Source organism: Myotis daubentonii, chromosome 9, assembly GCF_963259705.1.
Source record: "Myotis daubentonii chromosome 9, mMyoDau2.1, whole genome shotgun sequence".
Lineage (NCBI taxonomy): Eukaryota > Metazoa > Chordata > Mammalia > Chiroptera > Vespertilionidae > Myotis > Myotis daubentonii.
The window spans coordinates 73,520,098-73,542,760 of record NC_081848.1 but is presented as its reverse complement, the minus strand read 5'-3'; the positions used below and the strand labels follow the sequence as shown (position 1 = coordinate 73,542,760).

At 38.4% G+C, this 22,663-nt stretch overlaps 1 protein-coding gene across 2 annotated transcripts in view; it reads right to left on the bottom strand.

Moving 5' to 3' along the window:
- The window catches only part of LRRC4C (leucine rich repeat containing 4C), a 994,437-nt gene that overhangs the window by 390,911 nt on the left and 580,863 nt on the right, over positions 1-22,663 (bottom strand). For both annotated transcript variants that reach the window (XM_059709619.1, XM_059709620.1), the window contains exon 4: positions 21,173-21,309. The gene's annotated coding sequence lies outside the window, so the exon portion shown is untranslated. The remainder of the gene's footprint in view (positions 1-21,172; positions 21,310-22,663) is intronic.

Here is a 22,663-nt window from a genome sequence, read left to right as displayed (position 1 = left end):
TATTTTACAGTTAAAAATAATCATAGACATCATTTAATTAACAGGTTACAACTTTCCTGTGACTTGACTTCTAAAGTCTTTTAAGAAACTATTTATTTCATTCCTCTAAGGAATCTATAGAAAAATATACATGAACAAACAAAACAGAAATAGGATCATCAATACAGAGAACATACTGATGGTTTCCAGTATGAGGGGAAGAGGTTTGGGGGAGATTGGGTCAAAAAGGTGAAGGGCTTGAGAAGCTCAGATAGGTAGTTACAAAACAGTCATGGGGAGGTAGAGTATGGCACAGGGAATATAGTCAATAACTACACGACTATGGGATCCTCAAACTACGGCCCGCGGGCCACACGCGGCCCACCACCGAAAACATTTATCCGGCCCACCGGGTGTTTTTGCCACCATTATGTGCATAGGAATTTGTTCATAGGTTTTTTTTAAACTATAGTCCGGCCCTCCAACGGTCTGAGGGACAGTGAACTGGCCCCCTGTTTAAAAAGTTTGAGGACCCCTGATGTAACCATTATGTTGTATGCCTAAAACTAATAGAGAATAATAGTGAATATAAACTATAATTGAACAAAAGTATACCAAAATTAAAAATACAAAAAAAGCCATCAATGGGCAATGGCAAACGAGTTACAAAAAAAGACAATTCAGAAAATGTGGAGGCATGCAAACCATTGTCTCTATTATTTTAATTTCCATAATCTTTAGTCTATTCCAGCAATAGGGACTCTTATCGACCTAATTGTCTTTGCTTAATTACCCAGCCATGAAAATACAGTTCTTGGCCCTACACTATTTTTTTTTGCCAGTTATTTAGGTTCTAACAGAAGTCTAGGATGCCTGAAGTAGCTCCTATCATCCATAAACTGATAGTATCTTGGGGTTCACCACCTTTATTTGCAGTTGTACCAAGTGACAAAACTTTGATTTCTGAATAACAAAATACATTTCTTCTGCTAATTGAAGGTTACACGAATGCTCCACATACTCCAGAAAACCTGCTGAGATGCCATCTTGTCCCAACAGTGTCCTGGCTTCTGGATAACAAGCTGAACATGAGTAGCACGCAAGTGTTAGCTGTCCATAATAGGAGGTCACCTCCGCCCTGGATGCTGCATAGGGGACACCTGGGAATGCATGACTCATGAGAGGTCTAATTTTTCAACAGTAGCTTTGGAACCTTGCTCTTATCCCCACAGAGAAGATAAAGAAGCTATAGCCACTTCCTATATTATAAAAACTAGCAAACTATAAATAATTTCTTCTAAATGGTAAATTATTTTAATAAATTGAAATTTCATTTTATTTTGTTTCTAAACTTTTCTTTATGAGCTCATGCATATGTGTGTATCTGGGGAAAGATATTGTTTCTCTACATTTCAGTATATCCAAAGCTACTTGAATATTCAAATGTAAATTCATTCATTCATTTAAAAATAAAAAGTACCTGGGAAGCTGGATACTACTCTGTTTGGTCCCATCTGTCAACCAAAAGGTAGAGAAATGTTCTATGGTAAAGCAGGTTCCAAACTCTTACGCTGAAAGCAGGGTAAAATATCTGTTTAACCTACAGTTACGTTTGTGATATAGAGAGGGTTATAAAACTTGGTTAAGAAGTTGTCTTCGTAAGTATGTTTGAATTAGACTCCAGTTGACTTGGTCTCCCATCACTAATTCCAACTGGATTAGTAACCATATGAAGGAAAAAATAGTTTTTTGATAGTTTGTAGCAGCCCATGGTCAAAGCAAAACCTGTAAATTTGGTAATGAAGTGTATGCCAAGAATTCTGCTCTACAAACAAACTACAACTAATCTTCCTTAAGTTCCACACATTGTCCTCTATGCACTACCCAGATCCAAATACACTAATTCTTACTCTTGTTTCTAGCTTAGTTGTGCCAGAATCATTCTCTTTAAATGACTGCAGTTTGGGATGACTTTCCACCCAAAGCCTCAGCGGAACATTCCTTCTACCTAACCCAGCCTAGGTATCTCCATCTACGTGCCACATCAGCATGAATGATACATACCTACCTGCAATTTTCAAAAGATAAAACAGATATGGTTTCCTTTTTAATACAACAAGGATTATTATCACCTTTCTCAATTCCATGTCTTTCCTGTTTTCATTTGTGTTTCCAAGATCGAACACCACTTTCCATTTCTTAATCATTCACACTCAATATAATTCAGTTTCCCTTTAAAAAAAAAAAAAGCAAACAAACAAACAAACAAACAACTTTCAGCTCAACTGTTCTAATTTGCCATATTCTAGGATGGGTCTGCAAATTGCTGAATATATATATATATATATATATATATATATATATATATATATATATATATATATATATATATCACCCTCTAGGGTTCCATTTTAAACAAATTCCTACAATATAACAGTTTGATATTAAAGCACATATTATGATTTTCAGAATTGGAAACTCTGGGAGTCCACGGTTAAATGTCTTAAATATGCGTTTATCAAGACATTCATCTGAAAATGAATATGAATGTCTAACTTTGGAATGAAGTGAGTCTTCAGCGGAGTGAAGTATGCCTCATGTTGTAAAATATAATTTTTAAAGGATTCCATGCTCAGGGAATATAATTCTGGCTAAGCTGCTGGGGGTTGGGGGAGAAATACATTGTGAGCTGCATTTGCCTGCAGAGGAAGCTACACTGATACTAACACCTCCTTCCAGATGGTGCAGGGAGAGGAACCCACCCTTTGGTGTTTAGGATAAATGAGAGTCGGCCGGGGAACATCTCCCAGGGAGAATAGAAGTCCTTCTCTGCCTCTATTTCTCCATAGGGGCACGTACATGCTATGAAATTTAAATGTGAAGAAACATTTCCCTGAATTTAAATTCCTTTTCAGAACTTCATCCATATCGTCAATTTTTCCTCCTATAGGAAAGCTTCAGTTCTACTTCCTGTCACAGAAGCTGCATTGGGCTTGACGCCACATGCTTCCGGTACTTTAGTAATGATGTCCCAAACTGGGCATCGAGAGCCATTTGGTGCCCTACTGCATCTTACTTTTTTAGACATAAAACAGAGGCTCCTAACCTATCCAGAATGTTGGGCATCAACCCTGCTAAGGAACGTAATGGCACTTGAAAATTATAAAGCCTTATAGAAACTGCAAGATTTTATGATAGAAATAGTTATTTTCCACAACTGGTTTTTACCATAACCATGTAAAAGGCACTGTGTGATATTAGAGAAGATCATAGGATATACAGTCTAAAGAAAAGACTTCTTTTAGAGTATAAGCCCCCAGAGAAAATCCCTTAACCATGCTCTGGGCTATTGTGGTAAAAATACAACTAAAGAAAAGAATCTGGGCTTTCATCTTTTGACCTTTATAACCATTAGCAAGTTATAATTAAATTATCTTTATCCTTTACTATTGACTTCAGAAAATATATATAGTAAAAGTTCATTTTTATAGGAGAGTGTGAAAATTGGTTCGGATTTGAGTCTGCTGATTATATCAATCTATCCTTCAAATACTGTTATTGACAGTTGACCTATTGAAAATAATTCATACAACTTAACAAAAGGAAGATAAATAACCCAATAAAAATGTGGGCAACAGACCTAAATAGATACATTTTGAAAGAGGACATAAGGAAGACCAAGAGACATATGAAAACATGGGCAAAGTTACTAATTATCTGAGAGATGCAAATCAAAACGACAATGAGGTACCATTTCACACCTGTCAGAATGGCTATCAACAAATCAAGAAATGACAAGTGCTGGCGAGGATGCTGAGAAAAAGTAACCCCTGTGCACTGCTGGTGGGAATGCAGACTGGTGCAGACACTGTGGAGAACAGTAGGGAGTTTCCTCGAAAAACTAAAAATGGAACTCCCATTTGACCCAGTGATACCACTTCTAGGAATATATCCCAAGGAGCAAGAAAAACCAACCAGAAAGGATATAGGCACCCCTATGTCATAGCAGCACAATTCACCATAGCTAAGATTTGGAAACAGCCTAAGTGCCCATCAGCAGATGAGTTGATTAGAAAACTGTGGTACATCTACACAATGGAATACTATGCTGTAGTAAAGAAGAAGGAATTCTTACCATTTGCAACAGCATGGATGGAACTGGAGAGAATTATGCTAAGTGAAATAAGCCAGCCAGAGAAGGATAAATATCACATGGCCTCACTCATTTGTGCAATATAATATACAACATAAACTCATGAACAAAAACAGATCCAGAGACAGAGAAGCATCGATCAGACCGTCAAACCTCAGAGGGAAAGTAGGGGAGGGTGGGAGTAAGGGGGGAGAGATCAACCAAAGGACTTGTATGCATGCATATAAGCCTAAGCAATGCACACAGACACGAGGGGGGTGAGGGCATGAGTCGGGGTGGGGGGTGGGGAAATCAGGACACATATGTAATACCTTAATAAATAAAGAAAAAAAGTAAAAATAATAATAAAATGGGGATGATAATTATACTGACTTTACTGTGTGATTTTTAAGATTAAATGCAATAATAATCAAAAAAAGAAAAGAAATTATTTGGGGTAGCTATTCCTTTTTGCCACAAATATTATTTTAAAGGGTCTACTGGCTCCTTTGTAAGCATTCTAAGCAAATGTTTAAAGAAAGAGATACTGGTTCCTTTGACCACATATCCTATAACTGCCTAGGCTGGATATGTCATATAATGTGGCTTTCACCATCTAGGTATCTTTCCACAGACCCTACCTACTTCTCAGCCTTTTTCCTCCCAACTAAGGCATGCTTCCATTTGCTGAAGTAACTTTTACAAATGAAGAGACTGCTAGGCACCCAAGGATATATGCTTCAGGAAACACACTTTCTGGTGACAAGAATGGATTCACTCGAAGTTACACACACTTACTTATGTAGTCCCTCACCTGTGTCGTTATATCTTCAATGGAGAAAGCTGAGTGTGGGCGTTTCTCACCCACATGCAAACGGAATGGCAATGACTTACTTGAACTTTTTCTGAATCATCTACCACTCACAGCTGTTTACATTATAGAGTTTAATAGTAGGGCACCATTTAACTTTAATCTATATTATACAGACATCTTTATCTTTCTATACAGATTTATAGGCTATGTTACAATCCATAGTGATATATGGATAGATGAACATATAAAGCATCTTTTAAATTTTAGTTAATGCCCTGGCTATGTGGCTCAGTTGGTTGGAGCATCATCCCATGCACCAAAAGGTTCTAGATTAGATGACTGGTGAGGGAACATACCCAGGTTGTGGGTTAGATCTCTGGTGGGGGCACATGTACCTGAGTACAGGACACATCTGATCTCTCTCTCTCTCCCCCTCCTTCTCTCTAATAATAAATAAAAATTTTAGTTAATGTATTTGAAGGAAATATATCAGATATCAAATTAGCTCATCTCTCAAATCTTTCCTCAATACTGAAATCACCAATATCTCTCATGCATCATTTTAGAGCAAGATTTCATTGCACTTTTTTTTTTTACCACCAATTGTAAACCTCATTTAAGAAATATCATGAATATTTTTTTCAAAAAGGAATAAGTACAAGACCACAATAGGGGAAAGCATACACTAAGACCAGATATGTTGTGGAGATCTAGACTTTAATACAGTCCCTTGCTGTTAAGACTTGTTTGGTTCATAGTCAGGGTCACATAACCACCCCTTTTGCCATTAGCCAACGTTCATGGAGATCTTCTTATGCAGCAAGCATTGCGCTACACCTTTACATAATCAGAATGATACTATATGAAGTACATTCTCTCATTACTACATAGTTCACAGATGTTATTATTGTAGCTCCTAATACCACATCTGAGAGAGGTTAAATATATTGTGTGGTGTCACACACACATGTGGTTAAGCTGGGATTGCAACTTCAGAGCTGCTATATAACATGTCAGTATTATCCAATTGCCAGCAGATGTTCTCACCATTACTCTCACTGAAACACACCTAAATTCCATCTTCAGCTGCTTGCCTTTCAGAATCCAAAGTGGGCTCTGGCTACCATGACCCAACCGTCGGTCATCTTAACATTCCCGACAGCATCCCACAATTCCAAGCGACTTCCCTGTGTAACAGAGCTGTTTATGACATGACATGTGCTTTATACCTTCCTAGCCCACCTGTGAATAATCTCATTTTCCCTGGGGGTAGGGGAGCACAGTTTCTGTGCAGCTTGGAACAGAGCTATTTAAAGGAAATTGAGTAATTTCTCAATGTGAAGTAAAAATTATATAAAAATTTAATATAAGTCCTTTAAAAGGAAAGAGAAAAATTCACTCCAGGGAAAAATGGGAGAGTTTTCTGGCTCTCCTCATCCCTCTTTTGGATGTCTGATGTGCACAGTCCAGTGATGGGAGAAAGTGACTTTGGCTTTCACTCTCTGGAATGAGCAGACTATTGTCTGCCTGTCTGATGTTCTTTCCTGGGCTCTTATCACAGTTAAAAACAGGGATGAGGCTGATTGGAGTTTTTATGTGTGCCACGTGTTGGCCAATCCCCACAAAAGGTTGCTTGCCTTAGAGATGTGCCCAATGTTTGAGGGCACCTTTCTCCTAAGCTGCCAGGGAGATGGAGGATGGAGCAAGCCTGGTGTGCCAGTCATTGCCTGAGCTGTTCTGGGCTGCAGTCAGTTTGAAACCGATGAAGATGTCACACTAGTAATTTCAATAGGTGACAGCTCAATATTGACCCAGACATATGGCTGCAAAATGGGAAAGGTAATGGCTTAACCCTCGAAACTCTTTAGTGCTCTTTCCGCCGATACTAGGAGTTGTTTACAAATGGGAAGATTCAGAAAGGTTTGAATCTTCATTTCTCTTCTCCCCTCACTGCATCCTGATGTTTTCCTAACACATAATGGTTGCATGAGAATTACCTTCCGGATATAACAACGCAGTGTTAGGAAAGTAGACTCACAAAAATGTCCACTTGGAATAGCACTCTGGAAGTTATGTGTGATCATGTGACCATATCTGTCTTCTATTGTGTGCCGGTTATATTATGTACGTGAAGCATATTTGCCCCCAAATGTAATTTATTTGACCTTCAGAAGCTCTGCCATGATCTTTCTGGCAGCTATAAAGTATAATATAATATAATATTATTATTATTATTATTATTATTATTATTATTATTATTCACAACTACTACTTAACACAAAACTATCAACAAAGCCTCTTAGGAAATATCATTTCTATTTAATATGCATCACAAATACTTGAGGCAGGTTTACTAACAACATTTGATCAAAGAGGAAATTGAGGTTCAGAGAAGCTAAGTTCCTTGGACAGGGTTACGTAGTTAGCAAGTGGCAGCCCTAGAGCTGTACCTCAGAACTACGGACCTAATTACTCTGCTGTTCCTACTACCACATGCTTCTTAAAAAATATATTTGTTAAAAGGATTTGTGTTCAAAAGAAGACAACTGTGTACTGGAGGGTGAATTTAAAATTAGACTTTTATTTTTAAAGCTGGCCCAGACTCAGAAGTGAAATATTTTGTGTGATCTTCTGGGCTAGAGACATATTACTGAATTGCTAAAAAGAACATCTCAAAAAGCACAAATGCAGAATGATTCAGAGAAGTGCATGTGATCCAGAGACCTCGACTCAAGCTGCCGAAGACTTGCTGGGGTCAAGACAAGAGATTGATGAGACTTCCTTGTGATTCTTTTTCCATTGGTCCCCACATGTCTGTCTATATTTCCCTGGCACCAGAATTAGCTCTGGTTATGCAGAATGAAGATGAAAGGCAGGCAGGGGTAGAACAAGGCAGTGGGGGCATGCAGAGGAAGACAGTCTGCCTTTTAGATGGAGCCTTAAGTAGCGTTGAGAGCAGTAGTAACTCCTGTCACCTGAGGAAGCCGTTGCAAAGTCTCACAGATAAGGCCCACCTAGGGCCTCCCATTACTTGACTTGGGCATCATGAAGTGAGGGATAGCACCTTATCTTATCTGTGACCCCAATGCTCAGGATGGTGTTGGGTATTTAGCAAGTGTTGCCCCCCCTCCAGTCGTGACTCTGGAGGATCTGAGCACTGATGATACTTTTGTAATGAAAGCCTTCAGATGAACATATCAATTAAACAAGCTCATTGGAGGTACGGAGGATGGTGCAGTGCTTAAGAGCACAGTTTAGAAAGGAAGTTGGTTTTAACCCAGATTCTTCTCCTCCCTCCCTAATTGACATCCATTCCCTTTATCTTTGCCACAGCTACTTAGCTCCCTTTTCTCAACCTCTTTATCTTCTTTTTCTTCTTCTAATGCCCTTTACTTTCCCAATTCATAGTCATATTTATTATTAGAATGGATATATGAATGAACAAATGAATGAATGATCAGGTAGGGTCCACAGAATGTTGCAAGCAGAAAAAAATAAAAGTCATCTTTGTCTATTGAATGTGAAGTATTTATATAATGCGAAAGGAGTAGAAATACACACACACACACACACACACACACACACACACACACACACACCCCTACCATAAGTTTTTCAATAAGAAGCCTTAATGAAAATTATGGCTTGGCCTAATTACAAGCCTGAGCTTTAGTTACCTGTTATAAAAATGAGGGTTCTCATCATGATTCTAACAGAAATAGCCAAATAATGTACAATATAAAGTTATGAGAAAATTGGGCTTTTTATGTTAACAATACCATTGTAATTAACCTAGTTACTAATAATAAGAAAGGAGGAATGGGGATATCAAATATTATAGACATGTCATTTGGGCAACTTCGCCAGGAAGATACAACTTTACACTCCCCAAGGGATAGTACAAAGGGAAGATAGATACAGGTCCAACAAAGTTGGGGGGACTAGTGTAGGTGCTTGCTGCCAGTCACACCTGGGAACAGAGGTCATTGGCTAGAATGGGCACGGTCACTGCAAGCATGCAGAACTTTGGGATATGTAGTTCCCTGAATAAAGAAAGCTCACTCTCTTGTGCTCTTGGTTCATCTTAGAGTGTAGTGGTTGTCTCCTGGCTTGTGGGGCTCTCTTGCTCCTGCTTCCTGACATCCTCCCATGTGGTCCATGGCCCGGCCATGCATACCCCCCACACAATGGACTAATAGACTGCAGCTAGCCTGCTGCTGAACTGGACCCACTGCAACATGGAATGGGAACTCTGGCTCTGATTTCAGCTCTACTGAAATCCCAGCTACACTTCTTCTGTAATTGGAGTGAGGAAAATGGGGCTTTGGAAACCCAGGAATATAATTCCATGCACATAAAAATCACTCATCCTCCTGAATCATAAAACACTTTTTCTCAAGATATCACAAGGACCCCACACCCAGCACCCAGTAAGGAAGAGAGTACCCCAATTTCTCCAATAACAATACTTCTATAATGATTGATGTCTATTTTACATGAGCACTTTATAGGCATAAAATCAGTGAGGTTATAAAAACCAAATAAATAGAGAAGGAAATCTCTAAATCAAAAGCTCATTTGTAGACTAAATGAAATGGGTACAAACTTGGTTAAATAATGGCATCTATAAATGCATGTCTCCCTCTTCCCTCCTGTATGCATTGGTGGGACCAATATTGTCCCAGGTCATAGTCACACTTTAACAACCTTTTATTGCTCACAATTAACTGCCAGGATGTAGGTGATTTTAGTTTGTTTATTTTTTTCTGGAGTTCAGGGCCAATGACAGTGTTAGTGCCAAGTAAAAGGTTTAGAATGAATGCCTGACCAATAAAGGGCAGATAATGTTGAGAGCAGTGCAAACTAAGTCTCATTTCCATAATAATTCCTAATTCTAAGTGGTACTAACCTAAAGGCTACTGAATATGTTTTTGCCTTCTGATAAAAGGAGTTTGATTTCTTACCATTGAAAACACTGCAAAGGGTTTTTAAATTTATTGCAGATGAAAGGAAGTTGTTTTCAGGGTTTATAGATTTTTTTAATAAATATGTTGTTTTCTCAAATAATCTATGAAAAACAGATGGGTCAAATATGCGAGTCTTATTAGTACTCTGCAGATGGGGAAAAGTGCAACTTTCTCATAAGTCTCAAAATTTATTATGTTCCTGCCAGCATGTAGACAGTTTATTTTAAAAACAAGTGCCTTATTTTTAATGTGCGTGGCTAACAATAAAATCTGGATTCTATTTCTTTAGATTCATTTGTTTTTACTCTAGGTAATTTAAAGTAAAAGAGAAGAGGGTGTCTGTGGCTACATACACCTGAAAGTGATATAATTTCACAATGTTACCCCAATACATTTAATACATTTTTTTTTAAAGAAGTTATCAAAGTACTACAGATGGAAAGGCTTTTGTCTTTAAGTTACAGACTTGTTCTCATGGCCTAGGCAGTCTTGCAAAAATATTCCCAACACCCTTACCCCTGGAAATAAAATAATCATAAAATAAGTCAGACTAATAGCTTTAGCAGCCAGCTAATGTTCACCAGTCCTTTCTTGTTTTGCCTATTTCAGCCTGGTGGTCCATGATAAAACTCACGACTCTGAGCTCTAGCACCCTAAGCAAATGCCGGTTATTGAAATGAATTTAAATCTCAATTATAACTAAAGTTCATTGTCTACGTGAAGATTTTTCTTAAGCCTTTCCTAATACATCCCAGGCTTCTGGCTTATGGGCCTCATTACATTTCTCAGCTGCCCTAGGGACTCTCAGGCTTTGGAGAGCTAAACAGCATTTATTGTTCAAGTCTGGCTGAAGAGGCTCACTTTCAGGCAGGAGAAAAAAATGTACACAAGCACCGATAAATTAGTGAATGTAAAGACACTATAAGACCTGCCCATCCACATGCACTGACGATCCAAGGAGCTCATCTTCAGTAGTGGAGAATCAGGAGACGCTTCATAACAATGATATTCACCCAGTACTGGGGAAAGGCTGAATTTAGAAAACAGAAGTGGGGAGAAGGACATTCTGGAAAAAGAATAACATATGAGCAAAAAGCTGATGTCAGGAAAGGAGAGTGTGCCATGTGTTATGTGTCAAATAAGTAGCAAAACATTGACCCCTTTGACCTTGGGGCAACTTAGCAGGGTCTAGGGTGGCCCTGTTCCCAGGTCAAGCACAATAATCAATACCTGACACTCATTGCTCCCTTAGGTTATGTGAGTGAGACCAAGGAGGTTCTCTCAGTAGCCAGCTGCCAACACATCTGCAGTCACCGTGGAAAAGTGGTACATGGAACTATGAAGTGAACTGCATGGCAGGAACCCAAGGCCCTCAGCCAAGGGAGCATGGCGATGCAAGGTAAGACTAGGTGGAATCACCCCCCCCCCCTCTTTTTTTTTTCAGGAAGAACAAGTATAATGAGAGCTGGGAAAACTGAGCTATCTTAAGGCAAATTATGAATGCAAAGGATAATGGCATCTCAGGAAGTAAAGGAAAACTGACTAAATCCCTAAAGTATAAGAAAACCAGAAAATGGAACACAGGGGGCAAGCTCAGAATAGAGAAGTGACACTGAAACTCAAACTTTCAAAGTGCCCATGGAGGTCCCTAATGCCTCGGGATGGGCAGGTCACCATCTAGCAGGAATCGCTTGGAGAGGTGGCCGTCATATATGGAGTATAGCAGAACCCTTGGCATCTTGAACTGGAGAGTGGAAATGAGGCCTCGTATATGTACAGATGAGATACTTCTTAATTTGCTTAGAGTCAAAGACTCACTTTCTTCATGAAATTGACCAGTTATTTCTAGAAATCTCTGAGGTGTCTCACATTGCTCAGAAAATATCCACTCTCTCTGTCTTCTTGATCAAGGCACTGTGCTACAGCCTGCACTTGGGCAGTGAGCACCCACAGAATGCTGCTTAGAGGGACAACCACCCCTTTTTTGATGGCCCTTTAACATCTCCCATTGACAATGTCACACTAGCATCTGAGATAGAATAATCATTGACTCCTTATTCCTGCATTTGACATTGACAACTGGACTCCCACAATAGTGTGGCTCACACCCAGAGTTAATTACTCTTTGATTTCTGTTCTCTTTTTTATTTTATTTATTTCAGAAAGGAAGGGAGAGGGAGAGAGGGAGATAGAAACATCAACAATGAGAGAGAACCATTGATTGGCCACCTCCTGCATGCCCTCACCCTGGGGATCAAGCCTGCAACGTGAACAAACCATGATCTCCTGGTTCATAGGTCAACGCTTAACCACTGGGCCACACGGGCTGGGCTGATTTCTATTCTTAACAACACTACAGACATTCAGTGGGACCAACTCCAAAAGTTCTTCTTCATCCGCCTTGACTCTTCCTTCTATCCCAAGAAACCGTGTACACAAATATACATCAGCCTCTTCTAAATTTTAATCCTCTTTTTCACATTCTGCCTTTAACCATCCCACAAATTATATCTACTCGAAATACATTAAAAATCCAAACAGTTCTTAACCACTTGCACCTCTATCATTATAGTACATAAAATTATCATCTTTCACATATATTATCATAATAGACTGATAATTGTGCCGGGGTTCTTGTCCCAGCACCAAGAAGGGTTCAGGAATCTGGAAAAGGCTGTGCGTAGATGACATAGGAATCCAGAGACTAATAAAGAGTCCGGAGACGAGATATAATTTTGAAAGGCTTTGGGGGTCAGAGGACTTCAGCTAAAGGAACTGAAGACTGCCTCCTTGTCTAGACCCTTGCTTTTATTAACACAATTTGTCCTGAGGCAAGGTGGAGATAATACACTTCAAAGGATAAGGTTTCAAAGGGTACAGAAGCATTGTCAGTTTGGGGGAATTAGCCTATGACTGTTCAGGTGTTTGGCCAGTAGGAGGCAATAACATGTAGATTAAGATGCCCTTTAACTGTCTGGCAGCCATAATCAGTTTCCTATTCAGGTTTGGGGAAATGCCTTTAGCCATTCCCAACAGGTGACTACATGTGTGACTCAAACCTGTTGAGTCCCCAAGTCTCATCGACCTTTTGATGAAACTCTTGAAATTATGACATGCTGGAATTGGTCTACAGCATAATTGTCCTCTGACCTCTCACCTTCATCTCTCTTCAATCTATATCCTACTCCACTCCTCCCACTTTAAGGACTTCAACTCTCATCTCCTTCTCCCTTTCTTGCTTCTGTTTAGCTATTCCATAGACTTTGATGTTCCTCAAATGCACTTACTTCAAGGTCTCTCCATTTGTTTCCTGGACCTGAAAATCTAAATCTTTGTTCTCAGTCTCTCACCTCCTTTTGGTCCCTTTCATCTTCTTAGTGATGCCCCTTCTATCAGTTTAAAGTTTCAAGGCACTCCCATGCCAGAACTATTGGTATTTTTTTTCCCTAATTTATATTTTTCTATAGAGCTTATTATTATTCAACATAGCCTTTACTTACTATTTTGTTTTACTTAGTAGTTTATTGACTGTCTCTGTCCACTAAAATATGAATTGATAAGGATCAGGGCCAGAATTTGTATTTGTATAGTTCTCTGCCATATTTCCAAAGTCACAATTTTCAAGGTGGTCAAGGCATGGAAACAATGGAAGTGTCCTTCAACAGGTAATTGGATAAAAAAGATGTGGAACATATACAGTGGAATACGCTCAGCCATAAAAATAGACAAAATATTGCCACTTGTGACAACATGGATGGGACTAGCGAATATTATGCTAAGTGGAATAAGTCAGTCAGGAAAAGCTAAAAACCACATGGCCACATGACTTTATTCATATATGGGGTAACCAAATTAATATAAAAGTGAAACTTGTGGACACAGACAACAGTGTGGTGGTTACCAGAGGGAAGGGGTGGGGGTAGTGGAGGTTGGAGGAGGCCTAATATATGAAGACAGAAGATGGTTTGACTTTGAGTGGTGGGCACACAGTGTAATAAACAGATTTTGTTCCACAGAAATAAATGTATGCTTGAAAGCTCTCTTGATTTTTTTATTTGCTAGTAAAAGCATGGGAACTCCTGAGAAGGCATTCTTACAACTTTTCATCCTGCAGGTAACCTACCTGAAAAAAGTAACACTTTGTTAGCATTACTGGAAAAAGATCTACCTCTAGTTTCCACCAAAATCGTCAGCTAATTAGCCAACAGGAAATCGGGCAGCATGATATTCTTTTTCCAAATCACATGAGACCAGTTAAAAAAAATTATTAACTGGTAGGGACGAGAACCAGCTTGTACCAGCCTGCAAGAGAACAGTCTGCACACCTCTTCCCACTTATGTTCAGTGACATCACACTGGTAAGTAAAATGAGCCATGGGGGGCAGGGGAGTATTTACACCACAGAAACAGGAAAAACACTACAAATCAGAGCTATTTTTCCTCCTCAGAGAGCTGATTTCCCAGCATACCATTAGCTCTACCTTGTTCTTTCCAAGGGTATGAAATAAACAACCACTCATTCACCAATCTGTTAGTGCCGTGCCTTCTCTGTGCAGGAGCCTCCATTTAGGGGCTAATCTCGGAAATAGATGCATCCTGGTAGGTTAAAGAGAATGCTTGTTTTGAATTGTATTAGTGCCTTCAAAATTTCTGGTTTATGGGTTAGTGTTTGTTTGTTTTTTTAACAGTAAACATGCACTGTGACACATTTTGCTTTACTGCAATGATATGTCATTACATTTGCAACATGAACATGGAGCTTAAAGATGTAAAATGTGAAAAATCAAGCATAAGGGATTCCCATGATATTTAGCACTTTTGTCACTGGAAAAAATAAGTTGAGAAAATTGAGGTACTGCCAATAATACAATTGTTTTATCTAGTGGGGGAGCCAGGAAAAGAGACTGACACAGTAAGAACTGATTTTTCTCTCAAATGGTGCTTCAGGTATACCTGAAATTTTTTAATTTAATGTTTGATAAACTGGAATATGGCAAGAAGATGCAGTCACTCTGATTATATTACCTGTGATTTCTACTTATCACCTCTCAACCCTCAACTAGGTCATGTGAAGGAGGCTCAGAAAAATTGACTAAACCTTCTATTATACAGTCAGAGAAGCAGCAAAATCACATTCAGAATGATTGTAATAAGAAGTCACTGCCACTAATTTATACATATCTTTATTCTCTCTTCCTTCACAAAGTGATTATAATCTTAATTTGTTTCTGAGTTTCTACTAATGACTTTGTTTATGACAATATCAAATGTATCTTTAAAAGAAATTTAAATCTGAATGTAATAAAACTTTTTAAAAAAACTAACTTAATACAAGGCAATTTTTAAAACCCGATAACATTGGAAACCTTAAAACCCACAGAGTTTTGCATGAATATCGATTGTTTTCTATGTTGGGTACTGTATTGCACCCTGACCTTCTCAATTGTGGCTACTATACAGTTTAAATGACAGACACAATTCTTCCATAAGGTGCTAAATTCTTGGAAGTTTTAAGAGTATAAGTTCTGAGTCTGATTTTCTGTATAGAAAACTTATTAAAGTGAATTTCCATGAAACAAGATGTACCAAGCATAAATATAGCCCATTTCAATGTGCTATCCTCATTCTTCACTGAGAATTGTGTAAAGTACAACTCAACCTACTTTAAACTTCACTTTCTATTTATTTATTTTATTCCACGAGGCACCAATGGAAAGCTTTTCACCCAAAGTGCAAACCTTTTATGATGAAGCCAACCTCACAAAAACCAGGATGCTTTGAAAAATAAGATCCTATATATATTCATGATTAGAAAGCCCTTTGACTCTACCCTACCTTATCAAATACACAAAGTTGATGTCCTCTAAGTATCTATGATGTAGGTCAGAAATATGACTTTTCATCTGCCTGTGATGAGCAGAACTCATATGTTTTTGCAAGCAGGTCCCTGGCCTTGCATTAATTAAGCAAGGCTTGTTTCTGCTCCATCAGGGGGTTTATGAGGCTCTCCGATAGGGCTCTTGTTTTCTCTAAGCCGGGCCTCCTCCGGTCCAGGAGTGAAGTACTGAAGCGTTTGTTAGCTATGCTTCTGACTTTCTGTCAAGGGCTTTTTATATCTGTGGATGAAGTCCCTTCCTTTGGTAATTGGAAAGCCATTGTTTATGTGATGCCCAGCCTGACAGACTTGATAGAAATAGATAAGATTCAGAACTCTGCCTTGGGCTATATTTACCTGTAGACTTAACAAGTTGTGAAATCATCTTGCTGCTATTTTTATTTATTCATTGCAGTTTTCTTAATTATTTTTGCATGTGGTGGGATGGGTGGGATTGACATTTGACTCACAGACCACCAGTCTACATACATATATGGTCAAACATCCTGCCATTGTGGTTGACATTTGAGGTCAGAGCATTTATAATGAGATAAAGGGGGCAATTGATCTTAAATATTTAAAAGTACTGAACAATGATTTTTATCTTTCCTCTGATTCTACCAAGGCCAGAACAATAAATACTTCAGTTCATTTGAAGGGATAGGATTTACACAAAGACTTGTCTAACTTGGTTAAAAAAAAAATGAGCTGTGCGAATACTTTATCTAGAAATATTAAAAAAACTCCTTTTCTTCAAAAAATCTGGAAAATATGAGACAGATTACTTCCCAGAAGCTCAAATGCTCCCTCTCCCTCTGCTAAATCTCTATAGTAAGTTAGATATGGTGAGTAATGGGTTGCAAGACATGGCCTTACTCTGAGGAGATGAAAGAGGACTCTCTCCTATATTATAGCTATGGCAGCCTTTCTACGTTAGCATCACTAATGGATTTTATGTAACTTGATAATTAGCTCTGTATCCCATACATATGCTCTTCTCAGTACCTAGAATATTATTTAACCTGTAGAAGACAGTTCATTAAATCAATTAATTTAGAAATTATGTCTTTATTTGATAATTATTTTTATGTCCCTACTATGTAAAACAACCATCTCTTTGAGATGGGTTTGCATATATACCTGCCCAAATGACGGGAAACACTGATTAAGGGACTCCATTAATAAAAACTTCTGCTCTGTTAACTCTCATTAAGAGGATAAAAAGACAAGCTGTAGAATGAGAGAACATATTTGCAAACTACATATCTGTCAAAAACTAGTGCATAGAATACATAAGATATTCTCAAAACTCACAGTAAAAACAAAACAAAACAACACACCAAAAAGAACAATAACAGTCCAATTAGAAAAATGGGCCAAAGACATAAAAAGACATTTCACTGAAGAGGATATAAATCTGGTAAATAAGCATAAACAGTGATGTCAAAATGTCAAATATCACTGGGATTTAGGGAAATAAAAATTAAAACCCTAATGAGATAATTAGGGGGAAAGCTTTTGAAATTGGTCTTGACAATATACATATGTATTTTTGATATGACACCAAAAGCACCAGCAGCAAGGGCAAAAATCAACAAGGGGGGACACAGCTGAGATTTTACCCTGGCATAGTCGCTCGCAGGCCTGGCTGGCTGTCAGTTCACATTCTGAGGACCCAGGGCCAGGACGCAGTGGGGTGGCACTCAGATGGCTGGCATCAGCACACGTGAAAACCTGTGGGGCTAAAACCAGTGAAATCTGTAGGGGCCTGAAGCAGCTGTCCTGGTTTCTTTAGTGACAAAAGCTGGCACGGTCCTCTGCAGAGCGGGACCCTGGGAACCCTGGTTGCTCCCACAGCACAGCAGAAACAGTGGCCCCTGTCTGGCCTCCTGGTTCCTAGCCTCTCTGTACATCTCAGCTTTGCCAGGCTCTGTCTGGGCTGAGACCCAAGAGGGTCCTTCATGCAGTGTCCCTAAAGACTGAGGAAGCTGGCAGGCCACCCCACTCTCCCTTTCCCAGCAAGGGGAGCTCTTTCCACCTTTCATGTTGCAAATCAAAACCACAATGTAATGCCACTATACACCTGTTAGAATGACTACTTTAAACAGACAAGAGATAGGACATGTCAAGTTATGTAGAGAAAAGGGAACCCTGGTGCACTGATGATGGGAATATAAATTAGTGCAGCCACTGTGGAAACCAGTAAGGAGACTCCTCAAAATTTTAAAATAGAAGTATCAGATGATCCAGCAATTCTATCTCGGGGTATTTATGTAAAAGAAATGAAAGCACTATCTCAAACAGATATCTGCACTACCCTGTTTATTGTAGCATTAGTCACAATAACCAAGACATAGAAACAACTTGTGTCAATCAACTAATGAATAAAGAAAAAATATGTAAATATATAATTTATTTTATTATATAAATACAATAAAGTATTTTTTAGTTCTAACAAGAATGGAATCTTGACTTTGCAAAACATGCATGAACCTTGAGGACATTAAGCTAAGTAAAATAAGTCAGACAGAGAGAGACAAATAAATACCACATGATCTCACATGTGGAATCTAAAACCATTGAACTCAGGAACAGATAGTACAATAGCCTCCCCTTATTTAAGGGGTACATCCCAAGAGCCTCAGTGGATGCCTAAAAGCACAGATAGTACTAAAACCTATATATACAGACCTATGATAATGCTTAATTTATAAATTTGAGTAAGAGGTTATCAGTATGAAATGAAATGGAATGATTATAACAACATACTGTAATAAATGTTATGTGAATGTGGATTCTCTCTCAAAATATCTTATTGTATTGTACTCACCTTTTCACTTAAAGAAAGCAATAATTTATGGCTTCTCTTTGGCATACTTGCATTACCATCATCACTACTCTTGTGCTTTGGGGCCATTATTAAGCAAAATAAGAGTTATTTAAATACTGTGATACTGCAACATTCAACATGATAACTGAGATGGCTAAGTGACTAATAGGTAGGTAGCATATACAGTGTGGATATACTGGACAAAGGAATGGCTCACATTCCAGGTAGGGTGGACTAGGACAGTGTAGGAATTCAACAAGTTATTCAGAATGACATGCAAATTAAAATATTAATTCTTTATTTCTGGAATTTTCCATTTAGTATTTTTTGGGATGGTTTACCATGGTTAATTGAAATAGTGGAAGGGAAAACTGCCAATAAGGGAGGACAATTGTAGATTGATTGTTACCAGGAGCTGGGCTGAGAGGAATGGTAAGTGAAATGTTGGGCAAAAGGTACAAACGTTGAATATAATGAATAACTTCTGGGGAATTTAATGTATAGCATGATGGCTATAGTTAATAAGACTGTAGTGTATAGTTGAAAGTAAGAGAGTAGATCTTAAATTTTGTCACCATAAGAACAACAAAATGACAATTATGTGAGTTGAAGCATGGGTTAACTAACCGTATTGCGGTAAACATTTCACAATGTAGACATGCATTGAATTATCACATTTTACACTATAAACTTACACTATTTACATGTTCATTATAGCTTAAAGCTGGAAATAAAAACACAAATATGTGACCTCCATTTAATACAGCAATTGCAGTTCCAGGAAATGGATTAAAATTCAATGCCCACACAAAAACTGTTCATGAATGCTTATAGCAATTTTTTAAGTATAGTAGTTCCAAACTGGAAAAAAAATCAAGACATCTTCAATAGGTACAAAGCTAAACAAACTGTTGTATATCCTTACTACGAAATACTACTCAGTTGAAAGAGAATGAATAAACTGCTGATGCACCTAATAACTCAGGTGAATCTGTTGAGAATCACACTGAATGAAAAAGAGAGAGGGAGGGAGAAAAAAATGGACTAGGAAGTTCAGAGAGAAATAGAGTTGTGAGGAGTTAAGTTCCCTGTTGCTCATGAAAATGGTACAAACATAAGTTGCTGTTTTCTTCTTGTTTTTAAATTTTGTTTCAGCTTCAGTTCACATTTGCTACCAGAACAATTCTCTTTTCACTTGGGTTACTTACATGAGTCTTTCTCCCTCTAAACAAATAGCCTAACTCAAAGTAGACAATATCCACCCTCTTGCGTCCATAGAAGAACTAAGATTGAAGGCAAAGGAGTGAGACCCAAACACTTAAATAAAAACACCTTCAAGTGGTGTTTTTGTTGGTTTGTCTTCCTCTTGAGTGCCGGTACCATTTCTTTATCTTACCATTGCCTCCTCATCTTTAAGAGCCCTTAACATGCTACAAAACACCTCCAAACCTAGGTTCTTATGTGACTCTTGAAACAAAGGGAGCTCTCAAACACAGATAACATGGGTCCAATTTAGCTTCATTAACATACTGTGATGAAGTTGTTACAAAACAAATAAATTAAAAACTTCCTGGAAGCTCTTGAGTTGGGAATTCAGAAGAGATCACTGTTATACATTCAACCCAGTAGAGGCAAATATTAACAGGAAAATGTCTGAGCAATTTCACCTGCCAAGGTCCCCAGGTTCTTATAACATTAAAACAGCATGAATGACTCAAGTACAATTTCCCAATGAAAATGGCAAGTACAAATGTCTCCCCAGCCACGGGCGAAGCTTAATGTCACTATAATTGGATGTGTGTGTGTGTGTGTGTGTGTTTTCTTTTCTCCTCAACACATTGAAACAACACAGAAGAATGAACAGGAGATTTCCATGTCATAGACCTGCACAGGCCCTAGGTGCAGGCTCAAGTGGCCTTGACTGGTGATGGCACATCTAGCTACAGACGATGCTGCCACTCAGGCCCAGCTCACAAATTGCCCCCTGTTGGAGTCACTCAGACTTTCATTCTCCCCAACCCATTCGTTCAGCCAAGTTCAACTTTCACAACAGCCCAACAGAAAATATGTCTGTGTTGTCACCGCCTCAAGCTTTGCAACCTCACCATCCGGCTACCTTTCCCAAACACTTTGTTTCACATGAATGACCTAACTGGTGCCCCAGTTTCAAAAAAAAAAGGCAGAGGGCATCACTCTTTGTCCGCATACTTCATCCTGAATCCAGGGCAGGCCACTCTGCCACTCTGTCCCCTCCAGGGGCAGAACAAAGAAACATCTGTTCAGAAACAGCTGGACTTATGCTCCTCCGCCTGAATCACCACTAGTAAAAGTTTTATGAGGTGGGTACCTTCTCCCCCAGCATCCTCCATCTGTAACTGACTGATGCCCAAATGAGAAGAAAGAAATGGCTAGACACTTAGCCATGCGTTGGCATCCACCTGGGGACGTTAGGAAGAGAAGAGCAACTCTCGCCTGTACCAAAAGGATATTAAAATCCTCTGAAATGTAATTAACTACCCCACAGTCAATGAATCTTTGAGGGATTCTAAGGGAGAAAGTTACATCTCTCACTTACCTGCGGCAAATTGTTGGTGGGCCAGTTTCCCTGTTTGCTAAACTTGAATCCAGTCAATGTATTGAGACTCCAAAGTAGTTTCAGGATGTTTCCATATTGGTGATCTAGATAGGTTATCTCTCTGCATCCAGTAACTCCTGTATGAAACAGAATAAAAGGACACAAATATATGGTAAGGGAAGATGATTTGACTTTGGGCTTACAATGCAATATACAGATCATGTATCACAGAATTATATGCTTGAAATCTAGATAGATGATAGATAGATAGATAGATAGATAGATAGATAGATAGATAGATATTAGAGGCCTGATGCATGAAATTCATGCAAGAGTAAGCCTTCCTTCCCCCAGGACCTGGGATTCCCTCGCAGTCCCAGCTTCGTTCAGTAGGTTGTCCGGAAGGGCATCCAGAAGGATGTTCGATCTAATTAGCATATTTTGCTTTTATTATTATAGATGTCAATGCAATAAATTAAAAAATAAAATGATGTACTTAGGAATATGTAATCCTCAATAAATATTGGATGATCAATTAGGTTTTAGTTCCCATTACTCTCACTAAATAATATTTGACCGTTTCTATTATTTTTTAAAATATAAAACTGTATTGAATGTTAATGTGGTTTTGCATCTGCAATTACATCTAGCAGAATGTTACATTTTTAATAACCATTTATTTGAAGTTTGCTATGTATAAGGCACCATTAAGTGATTTACATGACTATGTACTTTATGTGGGGAAAAATGTTGTGCTTCAATGTAAAACCATACATTGTCCACAATACACCCTTCTGTTCATATGATTCTGATTCCATAGAAGAATTCTACAGAATTTACAACTCTGTAAATTGTAAATAACTATTAGCAGTACAAAATAATTCTTCTCTATAGACAAACAAATTGTATTTTGTGCAGTCAAGGGTCAATAGATTTCCCTCTCCACTGTGGAAGAAGCTAGTTTTACTTCCACTTGTATTTTAATCTCAATATTCCTGATTTATAAAATGTGCATTTATTTAGTTTTTTTCTTTTACATAGTTATAACAATCCTGGTTCTCTCGTTTAATGAGCTATGTGAAATCTTTACTACCTGTTCATTTTATATTTGTATGTGTGTTATGATTTTACCTTTTCTGAAATGATCTTTACCATTCTTAAAAAAAAACTCTGACAGATTGTTTAGTACAGATTGTTTAGTACATTTTAAAGCCAACTCCGGAGGCTCAGCAAGGTCCTGTGACTGGCCTGAGGGCCACAAACACCCATTGGGCATTCCTGACTGTTAGGCACTGTGATAGATGCTGGGGATACAAAGTTGAACAAGGCTGTCTTTATCGCCAAGGTCAAGGAGACCAGAATAGGTCAGGTGCTTCTATAGATATCCAGGACGTAAAGCCATTTCACAAATCATCACTGGTCAAAACGCACCACATGCTATATGAAACACTCAACTCAAATAGATTCAGTGTTATGCCCCTTACTACTTGC